Source organism: Macaca mulatta, chromosome 5 (assembly GCF_049350105.2).
Source record: "Macaca mulatta isolate MMU2019108-1 chromosome 5, T2T-MMU8v2.0, whole genome shotgun sequence".
Classification (NCBI taxonomy): Eukaryota; Metazoa; Chordata; class Mammalia; order Primates; family Cercopithecidae; genus Macaca; species Macaca mulatta.
This window is the reverse complement of record NC_133410.1, coordinates 28,063,251-28,080,959: the sequence shown is the minus strand read 5'-3', so window position 1 is coordinate 28,080,959 and position 17,709 is coordinate 28,063,251. Positions and strand designations below refer to the sequence as shown.

At 36.1% G+C, this 17,709-nt stretch overlaps 1 long non-coding RNA gene across 1 annotated transcript; it reads right to left on the bottom strand.

Moving 5' to 3' along the window:
• Positions 1 to 390: 390 nt before the first annotated feature.
• On the bottom strand, positions 391 to 17,691 carry LOC144340900 (uncharacterized). Its single transcript, XR_013417445.1, has 3 exons — positions 17,604 to 17,691; positions 6,265 to 6,348; positions 391 to 661 (listed from the first exon to the last, which is right to left on the bottom strand). It is a non-coding gene; the product is annotated as an uncharacterized LOC144340900 (long non-coding RNA).
• Between the last annotated feature and the right edge of the window lie 18 nt (positions 17,692 to 17,709).

Genomic DNA, 17,709 nt, shown 5'->3' with positions numbered 1-17,709 from the left:
TGAGAGGCAAACAGAAAGGATAATTAAAAATAAATGAAAAAAAATAACAAAACCAAGCAAACAAAGCACAGAACATGCAAGAACTACAGGACAATGTCAAAAGGTCTCACACGTGCCTATTGGAATATCAGGAAAAGAAGAAATCAGAAATCCCTCGCTACCTTTCACAAAGTCTTCTGGGCCACATAAGCAATACTTCTGTCTTTCTCTCTTTGACAAAAATTTAGTCACATGATGCCAAAAGAAGGTTGAGAAATGCAGTCTTTTAATTGTGCACGCTGATCAGTGTTCTGTTACTTAGGGAAAATTGGAGAATGGTAAAACAGCCTCTATTGTACTCAGCTGGAAGTAATAAATCTGGGAATAAAACAGTTTGATTATGAAAATATATTTGTCATTCTAATATGGAAGGACTTTATTCTTTAGTGTTCTGAAAGGCACACGGTAATTTACTCTGACAAGGTCTATATGAGTCTATATGAACTATATTGGATTTGAGCATATCTTGCCTTAGAGATATTGTTGCCCATTCCTCACATAACTTTTTAGCTAATCGGTGGAAACATGTCATATTGCTGAGCAAATGCAAAAATTGAGTTGAATCTGGGCTAATCCCAGAAGTCCTAGATGTAACCATTCATAGCAGTATTTGTCTTCAGGCCTGTTGAAGTATGAAGAAAGAAAAAATAATTTAATTTGGATGGAATGCCAAGTTCATTAATTAAAAAGTAAAAAGAAAAGAAAAAAAGGACAATGTTGCACAACTAGAGAGGATAAAAAATTTGAAGACTATGAGTAAACTTTCCTGTTATATAAAATAATTTGATTTTATATTTTCTGAATAATGAATGGGAAACCATGAAATTTTAGAATAGGTTGAAAATTCTGAGATGCACTTAAGGAAACAAATTAGAAACATTGTCACTTGCTTTAAAAGAAGAAAAATGAATATACAAAAATCTGGTAGGTGAGTAATGCATTTACAATAAAGGTAAGAGATTGATTGAAAAATAAATACATCCGAATTATATTGAAAACAACATTTGCCTACTTCCCTAATTTAACTGTAAACAACTTTGCAAATATCCAATCCTCCCAAATCTAGACCTCACCAATAGTTGTCCAAAGTTTACTATTTAACAACAGTTTGAAGAACGCATTCTGGAATTTTAGATGCACTGCAAACTTTAAGTTTAGGTTACGAACATGTCCCTCTTTTGGAGTGAAGCAATTGTTTATTTTATTCTATCTTTTTTTTTTTTCCCCAGGAGTGGAAAATATCATGCAATCTGACTGAAATTCAGATTATCTTCAAACAGTTACGCTGAGACTACAAGGTATACTGGGAAGAGAGAGCTCACTGTCTGATCACTTACTCACCAGAAATTTAACATGTTGGAGAACATCTTGTATTATTTGGAATCTATCCATCATTAAACATAAATGAGGAGACTGTGGTACACAAATGTGGTAATACCAAATGGATACATGTATTAAAGACACTGTAACCATCTGGACTCAATATGGGACCCAGAATGTTCCCATTTATCAAATTATAATTCCCATACGATATTTTATATCTGTAATTCAATGTTGATGAAAACATAATTGTTTTCCATTTGTCAGAGTGATTTTCAGCAGTAATGAATTAAGTTAACACATTTATCAGAGAAGGAAAAGATTGGTGTCCAAAAGAGAATTTTACTAAATTCTCTGGTTTTAAAGAAAGAGGAAGAACAGAGACAAATAACAGTCACCATCAGAGGATTATTCAAAAATTTTAAGAATGAACGCATTTTATAATTATTCTTGTCTCCATCTGTTTGAATTAATTTCCTCTCTTAAAAGTGCTCTCCCTTTTCACTGTTTACCGAGATATTAAACAGGTTTCAAGATCCATCTTTTCCATAAAAAAATTTTATTATTACCATCCACTCCATTATACACTGAACTGTCCCTTCTGTAACACAGGAGACATTACTACCGCCACCAAATAACTTTTATCACGGGCTTTTTAATGATCTCCATGCAAAACAGAGGTCTGTCTTCTTTCCTGTCTTTCTTTTTTTTTTCCTATTAATTGATTTCTTTCTTTCTTTTTTCCTTTTTTTCAAGTTTTATCATGAAAAATTGTATAACAAACACCAATAAATAAAACTAAGAAAAATGCAGATATTATTTTTCAAGACATAGAAGTTACCACACTTTGTCTACCAGGACTGTGTTATAGCTGGAACATCTCTATTGGAAACTCAGGATATCTTGATAGACCATTAGCACAGCCTGTAAAAAATATTACCCTCAATAGTTCTTTGATGAATACTAGCACCCTTTTTAGTTCTGGCTATTGCTACTTAGGATAACCAGTATCATATTCTTTCCCCTTGTTCTGAAATAAATGCTGTCAAGAACACTTTCACTTCCAGTCCGTCTAGACTCTAGCTCTTCTAAGAGTTAGTCCAGGAAGGAATCTATGATGGTAAGATTGAAGGTATTAATGCAGTAAGTAAAAGTAAAAACTAATAGGGAGCAATAAATGCCCTGAGAGCTCCTTCCTTCCTCCAGTCTAGACTCTGTTTTCTCCCAAATGTTATTGGGCATCCTGAGTGTTTTTCAATCACCTCTTGTACCTCTCACTTAGCCACATTTTGCTTCTTAGCACTTAGTCCTTGAATCCTATAGTCAAATTTTCATGATTTTCTAAGTATTTTTGCTCTCCAAAGTGTATAATCCTTATTCCGTTATTCTCCTCAGTCATGGCACCTCTGTTCTTCCAGCGAATGAGGTCAAAAATCTTGGAGATATCCTTGCAGTTTCTCAGTCTCCAGAATACCCCTGAAATCTAACATTTTTTTTGGTAATACCACCGTAGCCCAAGCCAACAACATACCTAAATATGACGATTGCAATGCCCTCTGAAAGTCTTCCATTTTCCAGTATTATCAGCCCTCGTACACATATACCTCTGTCTATCTTTTCCAAATGATGATTTTGACATAGGAATCTGTTCATGACATTCCTGCAATCTAAGTTCTCCAGTGGTTTCCCATTAAGCCTAGAAAAATACTCACATTTACTCCTTGGCTTATAAATTCTAACAGGAACTTGTTCCTGACTGCCTCCCCTACTCACGTCCCATTATCCAGCCACACATTTTAATATTTTAAAAACTCGTCTGCCTTGGGACTATTGCACATTGCTCCACTCATCTTATTACTCTAGATAGCCTTATGACAACTTTTTATTTTGTACAAATGCCAAGTCAAATTTATTACCTTCAGAAGTTAATTTCCTAAGTATCTCAATTAAATAGAAGTCCTCCATAAATTGAAAACTTATTTTAAAATGATTTTATACTTATCACTATGTGGCAGCATATAAATAAGATATGTATATACATGTATAATGTCTAATAACAATTAATGTATTTAATATTTTCCCAACTAATAGACTGTAAACACCATGAAGGCAAGGATATTATTTATATAAATAATAGTGCCTGATACATAGGAAATATATAATAAATATTCTGAATAAATGAATAATCTAAAGGAATTATACTATTTTTATATTTCAAAAGGGAATATAAGCATAATTTAAAACAAAATATTGAGGAGGAAAAATATGTTTTACATATATATCAGAAAAAGTAAAATTCCAAAAACTTAACCCTGAAATTCTTCATGAAACTTGGTCTAACAAGACCTTCCCCATTACAATTGATGGCAATTTCCTCTTTCCACTTGCCAATACAAATCCTTGAAGACTTCCTTGATACCATTCTTTCTCCTGGAGTCTCATGTAATCTATTATTTTAGTTACCCATAACTTCAAAATATATGCAGACTCTGATGGTCTCTCAGCACATTTTATTAGCCCTTTGTCCCATGGTTATCTCTATGCCTAAGTTATTGCCATATCCTCGTAAGTTGTGTCTTTGCCTACAGTACAGGCTTTTCATATAACAGCAGCTGGAGTGATCTCTTTCTACTGAAGGATTGAGTACTGGCATATGATGGAACTTTTTCCTGCTTGCACAGCTTTCCAATTATTTTATAAGTTAGCGGTGGTTCTTTGAAGCTCTGGAAAATCCTGTTTTCTGAAGCTGTCATCATCACCAATAAATATTCATGACAGTGTTGTTTATTGTATGAATTGCGATGATTCTTTCTGGAGTTACATGAATTTGTGTTTGAAACAGAAGCCTACATAAGCCTTGGATTTTTAACCCAATATTCTTGAATCTCTACCTGTATTGTTATGACTGTGATGAATGTCATGTAGACAATCAGAATTCCAAAGGGGTGCAGCATCAAAGTAGTTTCTCTCGTCAGACCAGAGAAATTCAAAATAGTCTTCAAGATGGAAAAAAAAATAAAAATAAATAAATAAAAAACTTGAGTAACAGTAGGCTATTGGTAAGAAAACTTCGTTACTACCTAACATTACATCTAAAGATAAGATAAATTTGGGGCATGTTCTTGTGGGGTTTTTTTAATCAACTATAATTTCTATTTCAGGGATTCAATGTCCTGTTTTAACTTTAGAAAGGAGAAACTAAAATTTAATTTTAAAAGTTTTTATTCCAACATTTATTTTATGCTATTCTTCTGCTTTATAGGCATGGATAAATCTTAAAGGCATACAATAATTGGAAATATATATATATATATATATTTATATATATATATATCACAGTATGTTAACATATATCAGATTACGTTATTATTTCTTTGCTCAAAATTCTACATTTTAATAATATTAAATTCAAATTTTTCCACAATGGTCTCCTAGGTACAATGTGATTTGTGTCCAGGCTATGACACTCCATTACCCCCACTTTGCCTCCAGCTGGTTCTTGCTTTTCTTTTCCTCACTTGTTACTGCATAGTGGCCTTCCAGTTGTTGTTGAAACTGACAAGCACATTCCATCCTAGGGCATTTGCTTTAGCTGATCTTTGTGCCTGGAGCACTCTTCTCCCAGATTTGCAATTCGCTTCCTGCCTTACCTTTGCGCAGATATCACCTTCTTAATGAAGCTGACCCTCACAAATCTATTTAAAATGTTCGGTCTGGAAATCCTTATTCCCCTAATTATGTTCTATTTTATTTTACTTTGTACAGTACGTATATCATCTTCCAGCACAAGTTTTAAGTTCGTTATTTATTATGTCTGTGGTATATCATCTTTTTTTCTACAAGAATGTCAGCTGCATGAGCACAACTTATCTTATTCTTGTTGTCAAGCTAAATAACAGAGAGAGGCTCTCTAAAAGAAAAAAGATATTTATTCAGGAGTAAGGTATTTCAGTGGGAAAACAAGTGCCACAGTAAACTATGTGTGTATTCAGGGAGGTCAAGGAAGACAAAGTTTTTTAAAGGAAAAAATGAAGAGGATTACAAAATTTTTGTCAGGTAATTATCCTTGACTGTAAGGATCAATAACAAGGGTAACAACAATCTGAGAAGAGTTTCTGGGAAGATTTTTTTGCAGAAGTATTTTTGTGTAAGGTTGCAATAGCTTCTGTACAAGGTTGTGGTTTTTGCAATGTTTGTGGTAGTTTTTTTCTCAGGCATACAAACATGAGAACCTTCTCCTCAGGGCCTTTTCTGGCTCTATTTGTCTTTATCTTTTTTTAAAACACTAGTGACTCCCTTCTGATTCTGATAATTTTCACACTGTATGTGAAGCACTACTATTATGCATATACATGGTAAAAGCTTGGAGGGCAAGCTTTAAATTATATTTGTTGCATGAATATTTTAAGAGCTCTTACAAATAAAGATAAAAAACCAAACCTGACAATTGAAGAAATAAAAGTAGAAGCAAGACTATGAAAAAGAAAAATTCAGCTTAAGATCAAAGGCAAATTAAAAGCAAAACTCCATTTTAGGCAAATAATTTAGAAGTAGCTTTTCCTTTAATTCCTGATAAACATGTTTTTTAAAAGGCAGTATAAATAATAGAATCTAGTAGAGAGATTCAGTCATGGTTGCTGCCCTATCTCACATGATTCCTTCTTAAAAGAAACGTACAGTAACCTTCGTGTTCACATTCCAGGGCAAATATTTAGCCATGATTATGATTCCATATGCTTACTGTGTAGCATAAATATCATGCCTATGGATAGAACCCTCTAATGTTGTGATCTCTATTTAACCTGTTCTTCAGAAAAGGTCATGTGACCCATGCCCTCTGGGGCAATCTTGATAACTCTCACTCTCTTTCTCCATATGCAGCCAAATATGTCAAGGGCAACATACTACTTTCCCGTGAAAAGAGACTTCTTTCTTGTCTTTTGTGCTTTTGGTTTTTTTTTTTGGTCTTCTAGTTTTTCCGCAACAGATCTGTATTAAACATCAAATTTAGTTTAGAGAATTGAGGATGATTAAATAGCCCAGCACTCTTATGTATAATTAACTGAAAATTAAATATGGCCGTAAATATGAACGTAGTCCATTCCAGCTCACCAGGGGAACTCTGCTTTAGAATTCCAAGAACAGATCTGGACAGGATAAAATACTATTTTCTTCAATGTTGTCATTTTTTCTTATTTATTTATCTTAGTTGTTTAATTATGGGGTCAGAAGGCTGGGATCTAAAGTAGAATTCTGGTACTGTACTTTAAGTTTCCTCAAACTCCATATAACAGAATTAGAAAATCCTACATTAAACCTGAAGTGTGTGTGTGTGTGTGTGTGTGTGTATTTGTTTTCTATGTGTGCATTGGAGTTCATCTGTTTTTAAACCTAGGATAAAAAAATAAGATAGGGAAACAGAAGATATTTGGTATATTTGTTGATTGGAAAGATGACAGTTACAGTGAAAGAGGTGTATTAGATCTACAACTAAGAAATGAACATTGAGCAAGAAAGAAACACTACCAAGATAAACAGACAAAAAATTCTATCTGGTAATATCATGGGTATTGTAGAAAAAAGAGTATCTTTTTTTCCCATCTTAAGTTTATGGCTGAGTTCTCTATAACAAAAGAGAGATTAGCAACACAAAAGCATACAAATTTATTTAATATAAGTCTTATGTGACACAGGAGTCTTCTGAAATGAAAACATTTAAGTCAATAATCAACTGCATATGTTACAGTGGTCTCATAAGATTATAATACTGTATATTTATTATACTTTTATATGTTTAGATATGTCTAGATATACAAAACCTTACCATTGTGTTATAATTGCCTACAATATTTAAACAGTAAGATGCTGTACAAATTGGCATCTCAGGAGTAATAAACCATACCATGTAGCCTAGGTGTGTAGCAGGCTATTTCATGTAGGTGTGTATAAGTATGGCCTATGACATTTGCATCACAAAATTAGCTAATAACTCATTTTTTAGAACGTATTCCCATTGTTAAGCGATTCATGACTCTACTTAAAAATTTGGAAATTGGAGTGGCAAATCACAGGTGCTAAATTCACCATCTTGGCATAGTCAAATAAACAACACAGAGACTTAGGCACTATGACAAAAGTGATCAAAAGAGTCAAAATTGCCCATGCAAAATGTTGCATATTATAAAGATCATGCCAGTTACTGTTTTCATTTATACGTATGTTGAAAAGGGTGTTTATCTCAAGTTCCTTATCATTGTAAATCAGAGGGAAAAAATGCATAGAAGTGAAGCAGAGGAGGAGGCCTAATATCAGAAACAAGAAGTTGTAGTTGGAAATCTCACAAAAGAGAGATATAAAACAACATATTAAAAACTGGTCATAAGCTATTTTAAAACAACCTATCTACTGTTTTTTTTAATTCAAATATATTCAGCATGTCAGTCATATATCAGTTATATATTTTTTCTTGTTTCAATTCTAAAACTACAACTGACCAGTTTTAGTAATCTCACCAGATAGAAAGAAGAATAATTTTAAAAATTTATATAATTTGAGGTTATTTCACCATAACCATATTGCAATGAAAAATGATGTTTTATTTTTAATAAAAATAATTTTGTCAACAAAAACTTGCTTACGGTGTGATTTCAAAAGTGATAAAGTAATGCATTTAGAATTAACAATTAACTTTTTTTTTTTTTTCTGTTTTCTGAATTCCTGATGCGGTGGCATCTGGCCCTTGCTGACCTGAGACAGATTGTCCCACCCAGGATTAGTTTATTCTCAGAGATAGTAAAGGACTTGCTTGAGAACATGCCTTTGGTATGCAAAACAGCCAATCCCAAATCTATGTCCCCTTTTCCTTCTGTTATCTTTACACTATGGAACGCTTTCCTCCAGGCCTAAGCACCCCAGAACAAGGTCACTGACAACTAGGGACTACTTCTGCACCCCACAGTCCACCAAATTAATCAAAATATCTCATTTTAAACCTACTTTGCTTTGCATCATCCATTCCTCCCTACAAAAACTCCAGTCAAGGCTTTGCCGGTAGCTCTCCTCTCTGTCTGCTCATCTCATGCAGATGCTTCCCAGGCATGGTGCGCTGTGCCTCCTATTTTTAGGAGACCGTGAGAATAATACAAATGCCTTTATTAATCAAAATCATGTTTGTGCCTGTGTGTCTTATCAAACTTAATTAAAACAAATCCTGGGTACCATAAAACAAATCTGTATAAAAACATTAAAAAGTATGAAACCAGGCCGGGCGCGGTGGCTCACGCCTGTAATCCCAGCACTTTGGGAGGCCGAGGCGGGCGGATCACAAGGTCAGGAGATCGAGACCACGGTGAAACCCCGTCTCTACTAAAAATTACAAAAAATTAGCCGGGCGCGGTTGTGGGCGCCTGTAGTCCCAGCTACTCGGGAGGCTGAGGCAGGAGAATGGCGTGAACCCGGGAGGTGGAGCTTGCAGTGAGCCGAGATCGCGCCACTGCACTCCAGCCTGGGCTGGGCGACAGAGCGAGACTCCGTCTCAAAAAAAAAAAAAAAAAAAAAAAAAAAAAAAAGTATGAAACCATTAAGATATAAAGAGTTAATCATCAATTATCCAGAAAGTTTGCTTCACTAGAAAACTCATTGCCAGATAATGTCACATAAAGGAGGTACTACAGTTTCCTGAGTTCTTGTCAAAAATGGAACGTAAAACCTAAAAAAGAAATTAAAGATAATCAGACCTAAGAGCTTAAAAACACAGTAGATTGTTCACTGGCCTACACTGTAAAACTAGAAAATCTGGAGAAGTCATTTAAAATAATGACCAGCCTCACAGGGATTTTATTTGTAATGAAGACTTAATGTATCTGAACCATTTTTAAACTTTATGGATGAGAGACATGAATGAAGTACTTTGCTAAATCACTCTCCTGTCTCTGGCCTCAGGAGGTTAACTGCGATGCTAGCTTTCCTATGAAGACCACAAGAAGGAGAGAGACCAGAATTTTACAGTTTGTTTTGAGCAAAGGTCATATGGAACCATTGCTCCAGGGATCATTGCTTTTCTACATGGATTGTACTCATAACAAACAAATGAGCTATTTTAATACACATCAAAGTGGTCCTGACTATCAGGAAAGTAAATCAAACTAAAGCGACACAGAGACCGCACACACACAATATATATACCAATCCCTGAAGAATAGAATGGTGGAATGTGTCTTTATCACACAGAAATAATACGACGGTTATGACTTTCTGTGAAGTGATGGTTACTGGAACATAGAAAAATAAACAAATAAACTCACTTGGAAGGAGACTGGAGATAGGGCCTACTTACAAGATGAAGGTGAATCATTCTATGACTAATATTGTTCAAAATGTTATTGGAAACTTTTTCTTAAAAAGTTGAACATTATTGGGCTATATTGGTATAGCATTTGCAAATATGTTCTGTATATAAAATCATATGAAAAAATGGAAGTTCAGAGCGACTCAGTAACTTCTCATGGGTTCTTTTTTATGGTGAAGAGCTTGGATACAATTCTCGATCTGAGTTCAAAACGCTAGCTAATGAGTTTTGAAACATTAATATGTTTTATTCATATAAAACATTATCTTGAGTTTTCTGTAAAGAATGTGATATCTTTCTAACATTGTAAAATTATTTACATTTTTAAAACCATTTTTCTATATTACAATGAATGGTAGTGAAAATTGGATGGACTTTAATATTAGCGACCTAGATTTAAATAAGAGCTTAACCATTTGATATTTGTGAATCGTAGAAAAGTTACCTAATCTCTCAAAGCTTAAGTTTTTGAATGTGTGAGCACGGCCAAGATGTGCTCACAGAGAATGGTTTGCATAATAAAGGGTGATGTGTTTAAGAAGTACTGTTAAATTAGAAGTTACAAAATATAGTTCCTTTTTTTTTTGAGACGGAGTCTTGCTCAGTCGCTCAGGCTGGAGTGCAGTGGCGCGATCTCGGCTCAATGCAAGCTCCGCCTCCCGGGTTCACGCCATTCTTCTGCCTCAGCCTCCCAAGTAGCTGGCACTACAGCCGCCTGCCACCACGCCCTGTTAAATTTTTTGTATTTTTAGTAGAGAGGGGGTTTCACCGTGTTAGCCAGGATGGTCTCGATCTCCTGATCTCCTGATCTGCCCACCTCGGCCTCCCAAAGTGCTGGGATTACAGGCGTGAGCTACCATGCCCGTCCAAAATATATTTTCTACCGTAGCACATAACAAGAAAAAAAATTACTTGGAAAAAAAAAAAAATCCCACAAAATGCCTGCTTTGAATTAAAAAAAAAAAAAAAAAAAAAAACATGGAAAATTTATTCTGCTTTAAAAATAAAAATGACACTCCAAATTCAAAAGAACTGCTTTTCTAAATGATGTTGCTAAAGTAGAGTTGTATATTAAAGCATTTTTTAAAAAAAGAAAGTTGCTGATGTTTTTTCAATGTATTGTGTCGTTCACGCCCCCAGTCATCTAGCAATCCTTCTTAGCTATGTATCTAACTCATACTCCATATTTTAAAGACTCTCCTCTGCTCCTGTGGTTTACCTAAAAATTCCAAATTTCAAAATTATGTTTTCCTAGTATACTGTTGAAAGATTTTTTGAGAAAGTCTTCTTCAAAACTAGTTTTTAAAAATTTGAATTAGCATCAAGCCATTGAAATTAGACCTGCTAGCCTCTCTAGAAATGATGTGCTGAGACCTGAAAATGCTCTGTTTCTTTGCAGAGGATGTTTTTGGGTAATTCTCCTTATTACAACCAGATAGCTCTGAGTGTGTTAGAACCAAGCACTGAGGATCTTTACATTATTCTACTTTTGTTGTTGTTGTTGTTGTTGCCTATTCTGAACAACACTGGTGACTAGAACCTATGACTTCCTCAAGGGTAGCATCCTGAAAAATTGCTATCCCAATTCAGAGTATTTATACTTTTTAACAACAGGTAGATCACAGATGCAGATAACCAAATCAGACCTTGTCTCTGTAAACAACTGATATAGCCAAACGTGTGCGTACCAGATGACTATCATGCCTGGTCAAGATTTGTTATCAAAAGCTAAGGTCCTTGAGTTTTCACAAGGTGTGATCCTTGAGGTGTCTTCTGGGTGTGATTGTGGAAAGCTTTCAGTACTTACTTCTAGCTTTAACTTTCCCGCATTTCTAAAGGATGGTTTTCAAACCTTGACATATCCTTCTATCCCCTACTGTCTTTGGTGTTGAGATAACTTGTCTTTGTTCCCCCTAGGAACACATTGAATCCCTTCGCTAAGTACATGTAAAAGACAGGAAAGAATGACAGCATCATGGACTCCTCATTTTTCTCTTTCCTTTTTTATAACACTTTACAATGAATGAGATTGTAGTCAAAAGCCCTCCAAATTCTTCATCTTCCCACTTGTTCACTTGAAAAACGTCATGCTATAAGTGAAAGAAGGCAGTCACAAAAGATCTTATGTTATTCCATTTAAATCAAATGTCCACAATAGGCAAATCTATAGAGATGAAAAGCAAATTAGCAGTTGCTTGGGAATGAAGGAAACAAGAGAGTGATAGGTAAAGGGTCTGGGGTTTGTTTTTGAGGTCATAAAAAATATTTTGAAATGTTTTGTAGTGATGTTTATACATATCTATGAATTTACTGAAAACAATTTCATATTTGTGAATCACATCTTGAAAAAATGGCTAAATACCATATTAACAACTAGAGTCCAGAGAGACAGGTACTAAAATACAGAATTCCAAGTAGTTGCCAATTGATCAAATAGTGGCTGTTTCTCTTTGATTATCATTTACTTAAATGCATTGTCAAAATTTAAAAATGTAGGGATTTCACATAAAAATCCAGAAGAAAGGAAGGAAGAAAGGAAGAAAGGAGGGAAGGAAGGAGGGAAGGAAGGAAGGAAGGAAGGAAGGAAGGAAGGAAGGAAGGAGGAAGGAAGGAAGGAAAGAAGGACAAAAGAAGAAAGAGAGAAGCATTATACCTTGTCTGTTGGGTTTTCATAAGAGTTATTATCTCTGGATAATTATCTCTGAACAATAATAGTTTGAGCCCCCCAGGAACACATTGAATCCCTTTGCTAAGTACTTGTAAAAGACAGGAAAGAATGACAGCATCATGGACTCCTCATTTTTCTCTTTCCTTTTTTATAACACTTTACAATGAATGAGATTGTAGTCAAAACTGGGGACAAGGAAGGTATTTTTCTCCTGCAATAAAAGAAAAAAAACCTCAGTGTCAATCACTGACAACATTTAAAGAGTATCTTCTACTGACTGACAACTTTTAAGACAATACTATATTGCCCAAGGAATGACTGAGATATCAGACTTCATAGTTAAGGATGCTATTTATGAACTCCAGGGGGTTGTGATGTTCTTACTGTTTAACAAGTGTAAGGAAGAGATCCCACAATGCTGCTGCACAAAATCCCTTTGTCATTCCACTTAATCCCCTTCACCATTTCCTCTCCTGAACCTTAGCTTCATGGCCGCTTTAGTTCTTTGAAGTTTGTTTTTCTGCCCCCCATCTGTGTGAATCACTGCAGGCCAAATTCTGTTTTTGTGATAGTCAAGGGGAGCTGCCAGCCTGTATCTAAAGGCTGAATTTAGCACCAGGGGTGGTGGCTGATCTCTAACAAATGTAAACAAATCTATCAGAAAATGTGGCTGAGCTAGACAAGTGTTGGGGAGGGATGTTAGAAGAGTGGGCAGATAATGACTTTTATATGGTTCTACAGAACTGACTGTGTTTTTCTTTCTTTTTCTGTAATTCCAGTTCAATTGTGATCTTATATAATACCTACAGGTTGCATAATGATTGTAGGGTTATTGAAAATATTGCATTTTATACCAGTAATATTTCTTTTTTTACATTTGAAGCACTTTCAAATTCCTTTTTTTTTTTTTTTTTTGGTAACATAGTTAGGATGGATTATCATATTAGATAAAGGTTGATAAATTTTATGTATGATGACAAAAGTGTTGGTTTCTAAGTACTTGTCAACGAGAAACCTAATTCAATGATTATAAATCAACATCTTTATATTCATTTATTATTTACAGATATGTAAAGATTATTTTTAATAGTCTAGTAGGTTTCTCAATTTGCCAATACAGTTTCACTCAATTTCCCCTTGTTAGAATACAGGAGTTAAGGAATGTGCTACAAGTATGACTTCTGTAGAGAGTTGTCAATCTACAGATCATATTATAATAGTTTCAATAACTCTAATACTACATACACATTGCTGAAGAAAGAGATTTAAGTAAAAATTTTAAGGCAAGTAAAAAAAATCTACCTAATTGTATCCATTTTGGAAAGCATATTAATCAACTTTTAACTACAAAAAAATGCCAATTCAGTAAGCTATCTAATGCTTAATCTAAAAGAGGTTGCATTGTATTATAAATTGAGAAAAACTGCATTACAATTTAACATTATTTGTTCTCATCTCTGAGGAGATTCTGAGCTTCTAGGTTCAATTTACTGGTCAGGCTAAGATTTCTGCAGCTGCTCAGTTGCAGTTAAAACTGAATAGAAACTATCAAGATATGTCCCAGTTGATCATCAAAGTGCCAGACATATTCATTCCTGCTCTGATATTTGCCAACAACCTTCTCATGTATAATGATCATGTTCAATTATTACTTTACTATGACTACTCTATTTGTTTCCTGATAATCTTCTAGCACAAGGAGCCAAAGAGTTCATGAGGCAGCTGTGGTTATGTAAGTTTAGTGAATCTCTTACTGTGTACCCAGGAGGAAACATCCCTTCTGCGAGAACTAGGACTTTGGAACTATAGAATTTAAAGTTGCAAGTTTAAGAAACACAAAATTCCTAAGAGGTTCAGTAGGATAGTAGAGCATCCTGATTTCCATCCCTCAGATTCTGAGTCCATGTGGTCTACTAATTTAAGACAGCAGCATAATCTCTTTCTTAGTGAATATTCTCCAGTAGCTATTAGTGTACAAATTAAAGATCTGTACACTTGTGCCTATTCTTATTGCTTCACCCATGTGCATCTTCCCCAAAGTTCCTTGTACCCATATTTCAATGTTGTTTATTACAAGCCTATGGCCAAACAGATAACCCATTTGCTACTGTCTATGAATATTATATATAATAAATTTGAAGCTGGATGTAGTGGCACATGCCTGTAATCCCAGCACTATGTGAGACTAAAGTGTGAGGATCACTTGAGCCCAAAAGTTCAAGGCTGCAGTGAGTTATGATCATGCCACTGCACTCCAGCCTGGATGACAGTGAGAACCTGTTTGTAAAATGAAATAAATAATTAAAATGGTAATATTGGTTTAATTCTTATATTAGTCTGTTCTCACACTGCTAATAAAGACCTACTCGAGACTGCGTAATTTATAAAGGAAAGAAGTTTAACTGACTCACAGTTCCACATGACTGGGGAGGTCTCACAATCATAGCTGAAGGAGAATGTGGATCAAAGTCATGTTTCTCATAGTGGCAGGCAAGAGAGCTTGTGTAGGGGAATGCCCCTTCACAAAGCCATAAGATTTCATGAGACTTATTCACTATCATGAAAATGGCATGGGAAAGACCCGCCCTCATGACTCAATTACCTCCCACAGATAGGGTCCCTCCCATGACAAGTGGGAAATATGGAAGCTACAATTCAAGAGGGGATTTGGGAGGGGACACAGCCAAATCATATCATTCTGCCCCAGCCTATCCCAAATCTCATGTCCTCACATTTCAAAACCAATCATGCCTTCCCAACAGTCCCCCAAAGTCTTAACTCATTTCAGCATTAACTCAAAGTCAAGTCCAGAGTCCAAAATCTCATCTGAGACAAGGCAAGTCTCTTCTGCCTATGAGCCTGTAAAATCAAAAGCAAGTTACTTACTTCCTAGATACAATGGGGGTACAGGCTTTGGGTAAATACAACCATTCCAAATGGGAGAAACTGGCCAAAACAGAGGATCTACAGGCCTCATCCAAGTCCAAAATCCAGCAGGGTAGCCAAATCTTAAAGTTCTGAAATGATCTCATTTGACTACATGTCTCACATTCAGGTCACACTGATGCAAGAGGTGGTTCCCATGTCTTGGGCAGCTCTGCCCCTGTGGCATTGCAGAGTACATCCTTTCCCCCTGCTGCTTTCATGGGTTGGCGTTGAGTATCTGTGGCTTTTCCAGGTGCACGGTGCAAACTGTTGGTAGATCTACCATTCTGGAGTCTGAAGGATGGTAGTCCTCTTCTCATAGCTCCACTAGGCAGTGCCCCAGTGGGGCCTCTGTGTAGGGGGCTCTGACCCCACATTTCTCTTCAACACTGCCTTAACAGAGGTTCTCCATGAGGTCTCTGTCCCTGCAGCAAACTTCTGCCTAGAAATCCATGCATTTCCATACATCCTCTAAAATCTAGGAAGAGGTTCCCATACCTCAAGTCTTGTCTTCTTTTCACCCACAGGCCCAATACCATGTGGAAGTTGTCAAGTCATGGGGCTTGTACTTTCTGCAGTAATGCCCTGAGCTGTATGTTGGCCTCTTTTAGCCAGGGCTGGAACTGAAGCACCTGGGATGCAGGGCACCATCTCCCAAGGCTGCACAGAGCAGGGGGCCCTGGACCTGGTCCATAAAACCATTTTTCCCTCCTAGGCCTCCAGGACTGTGATGGAAAAAGCTGCTGTGAAGACCTCTGACATGACATGGAGATGTTTTTCCCATTTTCTTAGTGACTAACATTTGGTTGCTCGTTACTTACGCAATTTCTACATTGGGCTTGAATTTCCTCAGAAAATGTATTTTTTCTTTTCTATAGTATCATCAGGCTTCAAATTTTCTGAATTTTATGCTCTGCTTCCCATTTAAACATAAATTCCAATTCCAAACCATATCTTTGTGAAAACATAAAGCTGAATGCTTTTAACAGCACCCAAGTTACCTCTTGAACACTTTACTGCTTAGAAATTTCTTCTGCCAGATTCCATAAATCATTTTTCTCAAGTTCAAAGTTCCACAAATCTCTAGGGCAGGGGAAAAATGTCACCAGTCTCTTTACTAAAACATAGCAAGAGTCACCTTTATTCCAGTTCCCAACAAGTTCCTCATCTCAGATAGAGATGTTCAAAGAGCGTTTGTTCAAAGCCAGTCAACAAGTCTCTAGGAAGTTCCAAACTTCCCCAGATCTTCCTGTCTTCTTCTGAGCCTTCCAAACTGTACCAATATCTACCTCTTACCCAGTTCCTAAGTTGCTTCCACTTTTTTGGATACCTTAACAGCAGCACCCCAATACCTGGTACCAATTAACCGTATTAATCTGTTCTCATGCTGCCAATAAAGATATACCTGAGACTGAGTAATTTATAAACAAAAAGAGATTTAATAGACTCACAGTTTCACATGGCTTGAGAGGCCTCACAATGATGGCAGAAGACAAAGGAAGAGCAAAGGGACATTCTACATGGTGGCAGGCAAGAGTACAAATGCAGGGGAACTGCCCTTTATGAAACCATTAGATTTCATGACACTTATTCACTATCACGAGAACAGCATGGGAGAGACCCACCTCCTGATTCAATTACCTCCCACCAGGTCACTCCCGTGACATATGAGAATTATGGGAGCTACAATTTAAGATGAGATTTGGGTGGGAACACAGCCAAACCATATCGATTCTCTTTTGTCATAAAATGGACAACAAGATGTACATGCCAACCCTATATCTATTGAAAAGATTCCTTCTCACCATTATGTCTCATAGCTATCACTAGAGACGAACATGGCCAACCTGGTGAAACCCATCTCTACTAAAAATACAAAAATTAGCTGGGCATAGTGACAAGTGCCTATAATCCCAGTTACTCAGGAGGCTGAGGCAGGAGAATCACTTAGACCCAGGAGGCAGAGGTTGCGGTGAGCCTAGATTGCGCCATTGAACTCCAGCCTGGGTGACATACTGAGACCCTGACTCAAAAAAAAAAGAAAAAAAAAGTTGTACTACAAAAGTCCATTTTTGGCTCATACAATCATACTGAGGTGACCTTACTCATGAGGTAAGTTCTGTACTATTCTTCCTCTGCCAGCCATTAAAAAAAAGATCCAGCTTGCGAAAACAGATGTAAGTATAAAAGAAGGTACTGCTCCAACAGTGGTGGGTGGCATCTGATACTGTGACATTCATTTATGTATCTTATTTTTACCCATGAAACTTGAGATTGATCCTAGATGTACCACTTCCATCTTACCATCGATTCTAGCTAGGTCCCACTGACTATATGACTTTTGAAGTCTTCTCACACCCAGATCTTGATAAGTAATACTCATTCCATAGTTTCTTGATATGCCATGGTC